Source organism: Spea bombifrons, chromosome 2 (genome assembly GCF_027358695.1).
Source record: "Spea bombifrons isolate aSpeBom1 chromosome 2, aSpeBom1.2.pri, whole genome shotgun sequence".
In the NCBI taxonomy this organism is placed as follows: domain Eukaryota; kingdom Metazoa; phylum Chordata; class Amphibia; order Anura; family Pelobatidae; genus Spea; species Spea bombifrons.
The window spans coordinates 1,269,247-1,283,724 of NC_071088.1; the positions used below are offsets into that span (position 1 = coordinate 1,269,247).

Here is a 14,478-nt window from a genome sequence, read left to right on the forward strand (position 1 = left end):
ATTTCTGATAATAGACCTCGGTTTGGAAGCTTACAGTCCAGGAAGTGCAGAGTTTGCTGCAGATCAGGTCTGCGGAGAGCCGGATGGGATTAGTGTGCGTGGCACTCTCGCCCAGCGGGTATTTGCCGGTGTGACAGATGGCCGGTGATAAAGATCCAGTGACGCGTCTCTATGGTGACCTTTCATAATGAGTTATATGACGTCTTAACTCTGAATTATTAAATTGGCTCCATCTTAGTTTTATATTAGTTTAAGGAAATGCTGATCCTTCTATTGTTACTAAAGGAGAAAAGGAATCGCGTTATATTAGGGATCTTTCCAGCGTAGGAATAGATTTGGGAATCGGGTTATTGTTCAGCAGCGGCATTCTGTGAAGAAGAAATCGTAGGTTAAATTGTAAAAAATTACATTTAATGTAGTTTTTTTCTTCCGCCAATAACTTTTATGTTTTGTGTGTTTCCATGGTTTCTAAATGAAAAAGGATGTCTAATTTGTGTGGGATCATCAGACATGATAAAGAAGAATCTTAAACTTACATATGGTGAAAAATCGCAAAAAATACAATATTTGGGGCACTAAAAAACCTGACGGCATTAAAGCAATGTTTAAAAGGGTTAAAAATATCCCAAATATCCCGTACCCCTCCCAGTACAAATTTAAAACAGTACAAAAACCATTGACTGCCCCCAATCTGTACACGGGGGGGGGGGGGTATCGCTCTGCACAGGGGAAGCCAAGAGGGGGAGGCCGAAATACTGAGTAAAATAACAAGCAATTAGGGGGTTAAACCTAGAACGACCTTTGTGTTTAGGCTTAAAAATGGGTTCGGGGAAAGCGTATAAAGACACCCGCTTTATTTCTCAATCACAGGACTGTCCCCTGAATATCGGGGCATCTGATCATCCACTTCTATGAGTCGGCCGGGAGAGCGAGAGTCAGCTCCGCGGTGAGGCAGAGAGATTTCCTTGGGATGTAAAGGAAGCCCCGGGGAAGAGGGGTTCAGGGGAGTTCTAAGGGGGCTATTGTATGGAGGAGGGGGTGGGGGGGAGGGGCAGAAGTCGGTACATCTTTATAACCTGTTTCTATGCGTCCGGCAGGCCGGAGCGATCGATGCGGAGTGGGCAATGCTGGGTTAATGCGCAGCTATAGGGGGTAACAGAGAAAGTGATTCTGGTGTAAAGTTTGGAAATGGTGAATTCCATTACTGTGACCCCAACTTACCCAACGCAACGGCTTCATTTCAGAGACAGACATTCTGCGAGCTTCCATTCCTTCAGAGTATTTGTTCCGCGTCGTACTAAAAAAAAAAATGGACAAAAAGTTTTTTTTTTTCAATATTTTGGAGAAAATAAAAGAGATCGCTTATCCTTCCGGGATACTAAAGGTTAATGCCAGGAAAACAATCCATTTTTTGTCACTGAACTAATATTTTTAGAAATGACACAGAGCAGGCTGTTTTGGGGGCCAAAGATGCCGCAGGGAGTATGTTTTGGGGGCCAAAGATGCCGCAGGGAGACTGTTTGGGGGCAAAGATGGCAAGTCCTGTGCTTTCAGTCTGGGTGGTAGGCAGGTCCTGTGGATGCAATCTGAGTGTCAGGGCTGACATGATACTAGGGGGGGCAGCTGGCTGGGTGGCTTAAATACTAGGGCTGCAACAACTAATGGCTAATGAAAATCATCGTCGTCAGCGTTTTTTATGATCGATTAGTTGATTAAATTTTATTAAATATAAAATAAGCGTTTTTTCAGAGAAAAATACCCCTCGTTTTATAATCCAGACTCAAATAGAGGTCTGACTATAACACAAAGATCCAGATCCCCTGCAGCGCTTCAAGGGACCCGGATCCTCCTCTCTGGCAGTTTGTGAACATCTGCACGATGGGCGTAGATGAACTCTGCCGCTGAAGGCGCTTCCGCTTGGTCTTTTATGATGGAACGTTGGCGTCACATGACCTTCTGGTGACCTTCAGTCATAGAAGTCCCAGCGGAAGTGCAGACGTTCACCAGCTGCTCCCACTAGACACCCAGGAGTTTGGAGGGGCACAGTGGCGTATCAGGGGGGGTATAAGGCATATCAGGGGTCACAGTGGCATATCTGGGAGGCAGAGTGGCAAGCCTGGGGCAGATGTGCATAACTGGGGGGCAGGTTAGCAAATAAAAGGAAATAAAAACAATAATTTTTTCTCAATCATAGTTTTTATTAAATATGAAAAAAGTTTACATTAAGATTTACTAATAAAGCTTTTTAGGTATTAAAACCTAGTTTGAGAAATATTGTGTTTGGGTTCTTGTAAAATAAGAAGGGAATTAGAGAAATGCCATTGTGATAGAGATAAAAGCGTTGTGTGCGCAGAGGACAATGACACGTTATTGTATATTTAACGTTTTTTATTCTCTTTGTTTTTAACACCCAGTTTGTTCTATCTATCACGCAGGAAGCGGTATTCACAATCCTATTGTGTGTGCGGGGGATGGGTATACCGCCTCCTGCCTCCTCCATGGCCAACCCGTATGTATACCCATCCCCCACACACAAAATAGGATTGTGAATACCGCCTCCTGCGTCATAGATCTAACGGGAAAAAAACCGAAAGTTGATCTAACCGGATCTAACGAATATCTACAAAAATCCAAATTTCAGTTGAGGGGGGGCCATTAAATATGCAATATCTCAGTAATTAGACTAGATCTAACAAAAATGTTGTCTGATCAAACCTGATCTAACGTAGAGCTATCATAATCAGTAACATTTTGTTGAAATTTTTGTTGAGGGGGGGCTGGCTACGGGTAAGCCCCCCCTGAAAAAGATTGTTAATATTGCCTATTTTAGAGTAGCTCTAACGAAAAAAAACAGTTGATCAAACCTGATCTAACAAAGATCTAACAAATGCCATGATCTTTTGTTAAAATTCTTAATATGGGGGGCTAATCCGAGGGAGGTAAATAATTGTTAGTTGTAGCCCTAATAAATACACATTGTGGGCTGGGTGCAATACGCAAGGGTGTGACTCATTAATCCACAAGGGGGTGCTGGCTGGGGGCATCACATAAATAAAAGCTAAAAGGGGTTCAGGGCGGTGGGATAAATAACAATGTGGAGCTAATTCTTAAGTTGATTTTATCTTACGGCCCACGAATGATGTTATAAATATCCAAATGGCCCTTGGCAGAACAAAGGTCAGAGGCTTTGAATGGATCTTTGTAAACGCGGAGTTACTGAGTTCCAGAAACACAGAAGCTGAAAACAAACATTCAGGACGAGAAGCCCGAGAAGGATTGCGCAATAAACTCACCCGTGATCTGGAGATGTGAATCCTCCTGTGTCGGAAGGCGATGTGGTTTATAACCACTGAAGAGTTAGTAGTGGGAATTAAGGAGAGGCGTCCTGTTCCTGAAGGGAGGGAGCAAAGAAACGAAACAAACTTCAGTGGAATGCCGCACTCGTTCTCTCCCGTCATCTTTCTCCTTTTCCCTAATCCATATTCTGGAACGTTCCGGTATCTGCTGAAAAGACCCACTTGTTTAGGAGTGAAATGTAACCCTTTTATCTCCTACAATTCCTCCCTTTTTCTTTTGATCGCGGCAAAAGTCATGTTCAGCACTTGGGACCTTGCTTGGAGAATAACTGAAGGAGATTGGAGATGCATTGAATACAGCAACACAAACAGATACACGCTGCTATAAACGGTGTGAGACAACTGTTGTGGAAATCAAACGTTGTGCTGACCAACAGACTGAATGTATAAAACTTTATTCCGGATACAAGCAGCTGCAGGGAGATCTGCACAGAAGCAGCAAATCTCACAGCTTTACATTTTCACACAATATATATACATTGATCACAAACGAAAATTAGTAAACTCCTACTAAAGGCTTGCACAATTACAATCATTTTACCATAAAAGGCAAAAGCCTAACCTACAGAACATTAATATGTATGATATGGATGGGGTTTCAGTTTTCTTAAGCAGACATCCTTTGCCCTGAAGTTGACGCCGAGTCTACACTTATGGTCCAGTTTCTCACCAACTTGACAAGCACATAGTTGAGTTTGTGCCCAGGATGACCGTACCCCATGCCCAATAATGACGCACACACTTTATTGGGTGCAAATATAATTTCCACAGCTTTATTAAATTATACAATATTTAAAGGTCATTGTCAAAACAGGCCACCACGGTTAAAACATAAATAACAGATTACCCTTTTATTAACAATGACAATGACCCCCCATAATAAATACATTAACCGTATAACAATGGCACCAACACATACCAGGTGGCTCCACATTAACCCATTAGCACATTGACCACAATAGGGGCATACCAAGACACCCCTACCAGACCGTTTAACCAAATTATAACTATGTAGGGGCATACGGAGACACCCCTACACCACCAACTTAAACAAACCACCAATGCAGGGGCATACCGAGACACCCCTACACCACCAAACTAACTTGTCACATTAGTAAACCAAACCACAAAATCCGCCGTACTAAACAATAATCCCCAACTATCCCCGCCGCTGTGACAAAACGGGGTAGTCACCCCCACAACCCCTATTAAAGGCAGGGAGGGTGGGACAACCAGGATTTAGAAAAGCAGTTAAGTGACCGTTTACAAAATGGTTGCCACTTATATACCTTGATAGTAACCCCACCCATAACAAATTCGAACCAATTAAATTCAATCACTCCTTATGCACACCACCTAGCTCCGTCAAGGCCCAATCCAAGCTGCGCTGTTCCATGGGCTTCAAATTCAGTTTGTGTAATTTGACCTATGCCCCCTACCATATACATCCTGTTCCTCTACAGAACAATCCTACCTCCCAGAGCATCAGACTCTGATCACCAGAATGCAGAAAACAGTTAACTTCTTCCTACCCACACTCTCCACATCCTAAGATTCCACAGTCCCCCCTTTCATGCTCTAAAGATTCCATGAAGCAGGACTCTTAGGCATTCACCCATCGTGCTTAATCCATTTGTGGGCAGCCAAATCTTGGTCAGCGTCATAAACAGATAAATTCTTGGTTTTGATATTAGAATCTCCATTAGCACTAGGGGGACATTCATGAAGGGTCTTATCAATTAGAACAGGGTAATGGGCAATAGACGAGGTAGCAGAATTCCAACATTTAAGGAGTAAAAGCTTCAACACTGCTATGGAGGCAAATATGGTTGTGAGGGAAACAGCCCCTATAACCAAACCATAGAAAACTTTGGATCCTAACGCACAAAACCAACTACTCATTCCCCACTCCCTAGAGGAAATTATTAGCAAATTTAGCATTTTGCGTACTTCTTGCCTAATCTCACGAACCGCTAGGGTAACATTTTGAGAGAAATCTGGAACATAAGTAATATTCAGAGCCCACTAGTGAGCATAATCGCTAAAATGAAATGAAGAGCTATACGATTCTGTACGGCAACCAATCAGAGGGCCTGCATTTCTGCTGTAATACTCGTGAGAGCGTTTTCTGTTTAATTGGCCACCATTTCTAACATGATGGTTAAAGCTCTGAGTCTTCCCCAATTCTCAGGTAATCTAGGAAATGCGTGATTTCCAAACACCTAATTTAATGTCACAAATATGTGCTTTACCCATAACCCAACATCTTCTTCCCATGCAATATTAACAAGATATACAATGACACCTGATTCCTGCACTTACGTGTGACATTTACTACAAAAATACCTCCCTCAATGTTTGTACGTTCTAAACACAAACCCCCAATGGTCTGACCTACTGTTATTCTTCCTCATTTCTCTTTGAAGAATTATAAGACTTTAGTTTTATGACTAAACCAGAAAGGGAGGAGACCTGGGAGTAGAACTTGAGTCTTATTTCTAACTCCTACCATTTCATCCATACAATACTCAGTGCAATATAATGGGTCGGGTATAAAAAGGAACAACCCTGTCTGAACTATGAGGCACAAACTATGAATACAAACATAACACGGAGAATCTTGTGCATTCTCAACATAACTATTGGTAAAGGATAGAAAAACAAACATTTGTAAAATTAGACTTTTTTAAAACTTCCTGTTTTCTCTGTGTTAACATACATGTTAATTATACAATCTAAATCTAAATAAGCAACATAATAATAATATAAAATTACTAGCAGACTATCGGTCTTTTAAATCTTTTGGGGGAGATGCGAGCTTGCAATGGGAGGTATGGATCCAAGAAACGTTCAGAAATTGTAACTGCAGTCTGTGTCATAATACTCGATAGGCTCCTTTCCAGTGCGGTTCCCTTGGAAACTGTTAAGGACCAAGTCTCTAGACTGGATATGGTGCACATTTTTTTCTTCATATATTGTTGGCTGTACAGCTTTGACCGGTAGATGTCGAGACTCCAATGCTTAAATTCAGTGGCGTCGGCAGGGGGGGGCCAGAGGGGGCCATGGCCCCCCTACATTATGCTGTGCCCCCCAGTGTGCCCCCCCCCAATTGAAATGCGATGCCGCTTTGACCCGGCCCACCGCCGGGAGACCGGGACATTTCCCGGTGTGCCGGCAGATTGAGCTGAAATTGCAGCCGATGCGGCTGACAGTTTCAAAGCGGTTTTAAAACCGAAGCGGTTTTAAAACCGCTTTGAAACTGTCAGCCGCATCGGCTGCAATTTCAGCTCAGACAGTTTCAAAGCGGTTGTAAAACCGAAGCGGTTTTAAAACCGCTTTGGTTTTAAAACCGCTTTGAAACTGTCAGCAGCCAGCCGTTTAATGGCTTGCCAATCGCTGAGGCTCTTCGTCCCGCCCCTTTGAAGATGCACCGTGATGCTCAAGGGGGCGGGCACTTTCGGAACAGATGCTCTATGACAGGGAGCACGCGGTAGGAGAGCAAGAGCAGCGGTGTTAAGGCGGAAAAACGAAGACTTCAAAAAAGTAATTATTTCATTTAAAAAAAATAGTTGAGGGTCTTCAAATGTCATTTGAAATTAAAAGGAGAACCCCCATTAAATATGTTTGGGTTAAAAATGCCATTATTTAATATTTGTGTTATTTGCTCTAAGAGCAAGGAGCAGTGCACTAGAGCAAGTACACCAGATCTCACTGGAGGTGGCACATTAACAAGGGGGGGGGGGGCTGCCTTGGGAAAATAAAATACATAAAGATGGTGGCTGGCAGGCTGGGGACATAATTACACATCAGGGGGGGTTAATACACATTTGTATGGGGGCCATTATAATAACCATTACAAGGGGTTGGTGCATCAATACACAAGGGAGGGGGGCAGGCTTGGGGCATCAAATAAATCAATACACAAGGGAGGGGGGCTGGCTGGGGGCATCAAATAAATCAATACACAAGGGTGTATAGCAAAAATGCACAAAGGAGGGTGGCTGGGGGGGCACAAATACACAAGGGTCAATACACACAAACAACAGAGCAATGTGGAAAGCATTTTTATACTAGTAGTAGTATATAATTAATAATATTAGTAGGTTATCCCATCCTGATGTGGGGGTCCATGTGGCAGCAGAGCCTGCCCTGGGGTATGTGTTTGGGTGTAAGTGTGGCAGAGCCTGTCCTGATATGAGTTTGGTCATCTGTTTCCTGGCACTTTACTTGCTGTAGAGGGTTAAATAGAACTTTGTAATTTTTATTTATCCAGATTTTGTGGTCACTTCAGAGGACAAAACTTTCTAGGCCTAGAAATCAGAGGAAAAGTAAAGGTTTTGTGTTATTTACTCTTATTTCAGTCTGAATATATTATTAAAAGTTAGATGTTGGTTCAGAGTTTGTGAAACTCAGTTCTTGATTTCATTATACAGGACGCTATTCCCCTTTGGTTTCACAGGCCTTCACAGACCAAGTGCTACTCAGCTTAGTTATATGCAGCTGTATGCATTGTGTTATCTGTGATGAGGCGTTCATTTGTTCATTTGGTGACGCAGTGCTAAGATGGTTGTGTTGCATTAATATTGTTAGGAATAATGCTATCACTGTTTTGTTGCGCTGAATAAAACTGGACTTTTTCATCTAAAATTTTTTGCAGTAGCAAATGTTTGATTCCATTATGTCTAATCTTAATTTATTTGGGCCTTTTAACTTTTTTGATTTCTGGGATTTTAATAATGTAATAAAAATGATTTATAGTTGTTTGGATGTCAAATAATGTGTATAATTCTGTTGATCTGTATCTGCTATGTTTCCATACATTATTTATGTATACCTGCAAATACAGGGTTTTTTTGTCTAATTCAGTTGCGTGTGTTGTTTCCATGTGTTGTTTATTTGATCTATACCTGAACTACAGGGTGTAAGTAAAAGAGCGGTATGGTTTAGTGAATGAGGGGATAAAGGGACTCTGGGGATGATTACAGGAGAGAGGACCTCTCACTGTCACGGTGCAGGACTGACTCTTACTGTCTTCTCCCGATCTGCAGTCAGTGTGGCAAATATATTTTTTTCGGTGTGGTAGCGGAGGGAGTGATTGCATGCAAGGGAGCGCTGAGCAGGACCCAAGGAAATGCTTGGGTAGGGTCCAATTTTTTCACTATAAAATATATTGGCAACAGGGTCTAATGTTTATATATATATATATATATGTATTGGCAGCAGGGGCTAATATTTATTTATATATTGGCAGCAGGGTCTAATATTTATATATTGACAGCAGGGTTTAATATTTATATATATTGGCAGCAGGGGCTAATATTAATATATATCGGAAGCCGGGACTAATAATATATACCGGCAGCAGGGTCTAATATTAATATATATCAGCAGCAGGAGCTAATATTAATATATATCGGAAGCAGGGGGTAATAAGTGCATATTATGTAGTTAAAAATGCACGTCTAACGTGTATATATATATATATATATATATATATATATATATATATATATATATATAGTGTATATGTACCATTTTATAATTGGCCCCCCTACTTTGGTCCCTGGCCCCCCATGTGCCCCCCTAAATATGAAAGCTGGAGACGCCACTGCTTAAATTAGTGGCATATCCACATTTATAAAATGTCCTCTTGTATGATTTTGATAGCAAATAAGAACCTTTCGGCCCATCCACTGTCCGTTTTCCCAATTTAAGGCTCATATGCCAATCAGCCCACGGTCCCGTCCTAGACTCAAGAGCCACATGCCCATGTCCTGTATTTTACATTTCCTTACTGTACCAGCATTTACCACTTCCACTGGTAGGCTGCTCCATACATCTACCACATAACTTCGTAAAGAAAAACTTCCTTACATTACATCTAAATACTTATTACATAGACTAAAAGTACAAATATACTTAGAGAATACAAGCACAAGATTTTTGTAATTACGTTCATTTAAGTGTGAAAAAGAGTGGTTAGAAATTTTAATTCCATGGGATAGAATCTAGACAGATGTGATCCTGTGTCTGTGGATTTAGAAGCCACAAAGATTTCCTTATTACCTTAACTGCAGTTTTGCACTAAATTAGAATTGCAATGAAAATAAATTCATAACCTAAATGAATCCCCTAGCTACTCGGTCAAGTCATGACTTTATGTGAACATTCTTGTTACAAAGTACCCAGTCACCAGGCATTTCTGATCTGAGTTCTGGTGGCTTGAGAACCCTGTTGAGATATAACTCAAATCATAATGGTTAGTTTATCAATATTCTAATACAATCTACAGAACATTAATATGTATGATATGGGTGGGGTTTCAGTTTTCTTAAGCAGACATCCTTTGCCCTGAAATTGACCCCGAGTTTACACTTATGGTCCAGTTTCTCACCAACTAATTCAGCTGTATAATTTGACCTATGCCCTCTACCATATATATCATGTTCTTCTACAGAACAATACTACCTCCCAGAGCATCAGACTCTGATCACCAGAATGCAGAAAACAGTTAACCTCTTATTACCCAAACGTTCCACACACGTATACGCATACACTACCCTTACACACACACACATATACACGTACACTGCCCTTACACACACATATACACGTACATTGCCCTTACATACATACATATACATGTACACTGCCTTTACACACACATATACATGTACACTGCCCTTACACACACCTGCCCATAAACACACGTATACACATACACTGCCTTTATGCACACACACATATACACGTCCACTGCCCTTACACACACATATACACGTACACTGCCCTTATACACACATATACATGTACACTGCCCTTATACACATATATACATGTACACTGCCCTCACACACACACATACATGTACACCGCCCTTACACACACACACATGTATACCGTCCTTACACACACACACATGTACACCGCCCTCACACACACACATATACCTTACACACTAGCTAACAAATACCTATATTGCTCTTACACATCGGCCTATACATACACACACAAGCTTACAAACACATACATACACATACACTGCCCTTACACCCCTTTCTCTCAATCTCTTACCCCTTCCACCATCCTTCATCCTTCTTCTGTCACTTCAGACCTCGCTGTACTACTCCCTCATCACTATACACCGGCTATTGCTGCCGAGCGCAGGGATGACGTCATATCCCTGCTCGGCATTATTTGCCGGCAGGTAGTGATTAGAGAGCAGTAAAGTGTGGTCTGAAGTGACAGACCTCGCCGCCCCTAATGTTGAGCCGACTAGTGGGAGATTGCGATCTCCCAGCTAGTCTGAAGGCTGCAGCTGCTGATTGGGCGTCTGGCCTGCCCTCCGCAGCTGCACCTGAGTACTGTTCTCGCCTCTCCCTTCCTCTGCCCCTGCAAAGCAAATTACGAGAAAGAAGAGAGCCAGGATATGTATGTGTGAGTGTATGTATGTGTTTATGGGCAGGAATTTGTAAAAGTAGAGCACACACGGATCAGCCAAAACAGCCCTGAACCATGGAGGCATGGACTCCACCAGACATTTGAAAGTGTGCTGTGGTATCCGCCGACAAGACATTAGCAGCTGATCCTTGGGTCTTGCTGGGAAACCTGTAAGTTGCAAGGTTGGGCCTCAATGGATTGAACTTGTTTGTCCAGCACATCTCACAGATGCTCTATTGGATTAAGATTTGGGGAATTTACAGGCCAAGTCAACACCTGGAACTCGTTGTTGTTCCTCAAACCATCCCTGAACCGTTTTTGCTGTGTGGAAGGGTGCATTATCCTGCTGAAAGAGGCAAATGCCATCAGGGAAAACCGTGTCCATGAAAGGGTTACATGGTCTGCAGCAATGCTTAGGTAGGTGGTACGTGTCCCCCTTGCTCCAGACTCTCAGGTGTCTAGTAGGGGCAGCTGGTGGACATCTGCGTGATGATCGTAGACAACCTCCGCTGCTACCCAGGAGTCAGTTTGGGTTATATTAAAATTTGGCAAAAGTAAAGTAACTCGTGTAGGTGTGATTTATAGACCCCAAGGACAAGTAGAAGAACTCGATAACCTACTAGTGGAGGAAATCGCTAAAATGATAGTGAAGGTAGAGTTATAATCATGGGGGGCTTTAATCTTCCTGATGTGAACTGGAAACCAAAGTAGCCGTCTGTACCCGCAGTGCGGATATTCTAAACTCCCTACCGGGATTATCTTTAAAACAGGTAGTTGAGGAACCAAGTCGTAAGGAGGCCATATTGGATTTAGTGTCACAAATGGAGATTTGTTAACAGATATTTCTGTTGGTAAAAGTTTGGGATCTGGTGATCATCAGTCTGTGTGGTTTAATATACGAGCAGTGACTGACTTTTCTAAAATGATTATATGTAGAGGAGTCATTATCAGACTAGAGCAACGTAAATGGAGTCCAGGGATTATGTAAAAGCTGTATTATTGAAGATAACAGAAAATTGTATTCGGCTGGTCAGTAAGAGTAAAAAATGAAAGAAACCGTTGGGGTTCTCCACAGTGGCCAAAATCACTGTGGCCAAAATCGTAAAAAAAACCAAACATTTATTAAATACAAATTGAAGAAGATAGACAGATCTATAAAATTAGGCAGAAAGAGGCAAAGAAAGTTATAAGATCTGCCGAATCACATGCAGAAGAACGAATTCCCCTGTCAGTAAAAAAAGAGAGATAAAACATTTTTTCGATATATAACTGAGAAAAGGAAAGTAAAACAAGGATTAATACTAAAACAATTGTGTCAGTCCTCAGTAAACCACAATGACATTTGGAAATAGCAGTTTAGGGAAATCTAGAAATATATGTGACCGTATAAAAACCACTTTTAATAAAATCACAACCGTCTGAAAAACCACAGGGCCCTTGCGGCTAGACTCAGCTGCTTAATTACCACAAAAATTATAGAAAAAAATACCAAAAAATATATAGTAAAACATATAATAATATAACACTCCTGATCAATATTGGTACACGGTTCAGGCTTAATGAGTATAAACTGCTGCTGGTAAAATATCTGTATCATGATGAGACTGTGCTCGCTGTGATTGCTGTTAGCAATCACACTCCTATCATGCCAAGTCAGCCAGTACATGCTGGTACAGGGTGGCTGTAAGTGATGTGCAGACCCCTTACTGCTGGCAGCATCACTACACAAGGGGGGCAGCTAGCTAGGTTTCAGCATGTACTGGCTGACTTGGCATGATAGGCGTGTGATTGCTAACAGTAGTCACAGTCCCATCATGCCTAGGTTCCAGCACTTACACATCCATCCAGTAAATGCTGGAACCTAGGCATGATGGGACTGTGATTGCTGTTAGCAATCACACTGCTATCATGCCAAGTCAGCCAATACACGCTGGTACAGGGTGGCTGTAAGTGATGTGCAGACCCCATACTGCTGGCAGCCTCAATACACAAGGGGGCAGCTAGCCAGGTTTCAGCATGTACTGGCTGACTTGGCATGATAGGAGTCTGATTGCTAACAGCAATCACAGTCCCATCATGCCTAGGTTCCAGCACTTACACATCCATCCAGTAAATGCTGGAACCTAGGCATTATGGGACTGTGATTGCCAAGTAAGATCGGTTGCCCTGGCTGCCGATCTTACACGGGCCGCACCTCGAGGTCTCGCGGGCCGCATTTGGCCCGCGGGCCGCATGTTGGACGCCCCTATTTAAACGGAAAAAAGATTTCGGGCGGCCCCTTGGCTTGGGCCCCCCTGCCACCGGGGCCCTATTTCGGGCGGCCCCTTGGCTTGGGCCCCTGCGACACCGGTAGTTCCGCCACTGTTCACAGATTCATTCCCTCAATAACGCATACTCATTCAAACACCCTCCCCACCCCCTTACCTGCACTGCAGCTGTTCGATGCCGCTCAGACTTCAGAAGGCGTGGCCTCCCTCTGCGTTTTCTGGTACTGCACAGAGGAAGCAGGATGTGATGTGATGTCACGTGAACTCTGCTGGGTTCCGCTTCCTCTGTGCAGTACAGAAGACCCTCCCACAGGTAAGTAGCAGGGCTCGAGGTGCGGACCGCATAAGATCGGTTGCCCTGGCTGCCGATCTTACGCGGGCCGCATCTCGAGGTCTTGCGGGCCGCATTTGAGACGTTTCTATTGCGGGGGGTTCCTACGGCCCTGGGGGGGATTTCTTCATTATCGGTCCCCCCCCGCATGAGTTACTGGGGGGGATCTGTCCCCCCCGGTTCCTACGCCCATGCTACTATATTGGACACTGTTCAGATACTGGCTAAGCCAGCAGCAACTGTGAAAGTTTGGGAGGCACTTTTTGACTGTATGCTGATTGACTGTGGAATCCATGTGAACACCCAGCGAATACCATCACTGAGTTGGTCTGTGTTTGCGATTTCGGCCGGAACGTCCTTCATACAGTTAACAACTGACGGATTATCTGACTGTTACGCCAGACGCCGGTGATTGCCAGTGCGCTCGCCCGTGTGAGAGGCTACCTTCCATCCAGAGCCATATCTCCCAGTTGGAGCGTTGTACTGGAAAAGATCTGCTAGCGACAAAAATCCAGTCTAACATCAGATGGTGAGCGGTACGATGTACAACCTTTTATGATCCGTTAAGAAAAAGAACATCTGTTTTACCAAATAAGTCACCGGCCAGTGATTCTATAAAGACATCGCGCTTACTGCCTACCCCAAGGGATCCGCACCGTACTGAATGTTTGAGGACATCTTTCTACAGATATTTTACCAGCAGCACGATGTTTTGAAGTATTCAGTGCTGAAACATTGTTACAAATTCATGTTGCAGGACAATTGTTATAAAGTTTTTTTAGTCGGATACAATTTTTTATAGGTTTTTCTTATATGGGACTTTATACTCATTAAGCCTGAGCCGTGTACCAATATTGATCAGGAGTGTTATATTATTATATGTTTTACTATATATTTTTTGGTATTTTTTTCTGTCTATTATTTTTGTGGTAATTAAGCAGCTGAGTCTAGCCGCAAGGGCCCTGTGGTTTTTCAGACTGACAGTTGTGATTTTATTAAAAGTGGTTTTTATACGGTCACATATATTTCTAGATTTCCCTAAACTGCTATTTCCAAATGTCATTGTGGTTTACTGAGGACTGAT

At 42.8% G+C, this 14,478-nt stretch overlaps 1 protein-coding gene across 1 annotated transcript in view; it reads right to left on the minus strand.

Annotated features, from left to right (window-relative positions):
- Positions 1-14,478, minus strand: part of LOC128473014 (hemicentin-1-like) — a 281,136-nt gene that overhangs the window by 82,559 nt on the left and 184,099 nt on the right. The gene's annotated exons all lie outside the window — the stretch shown is intronic.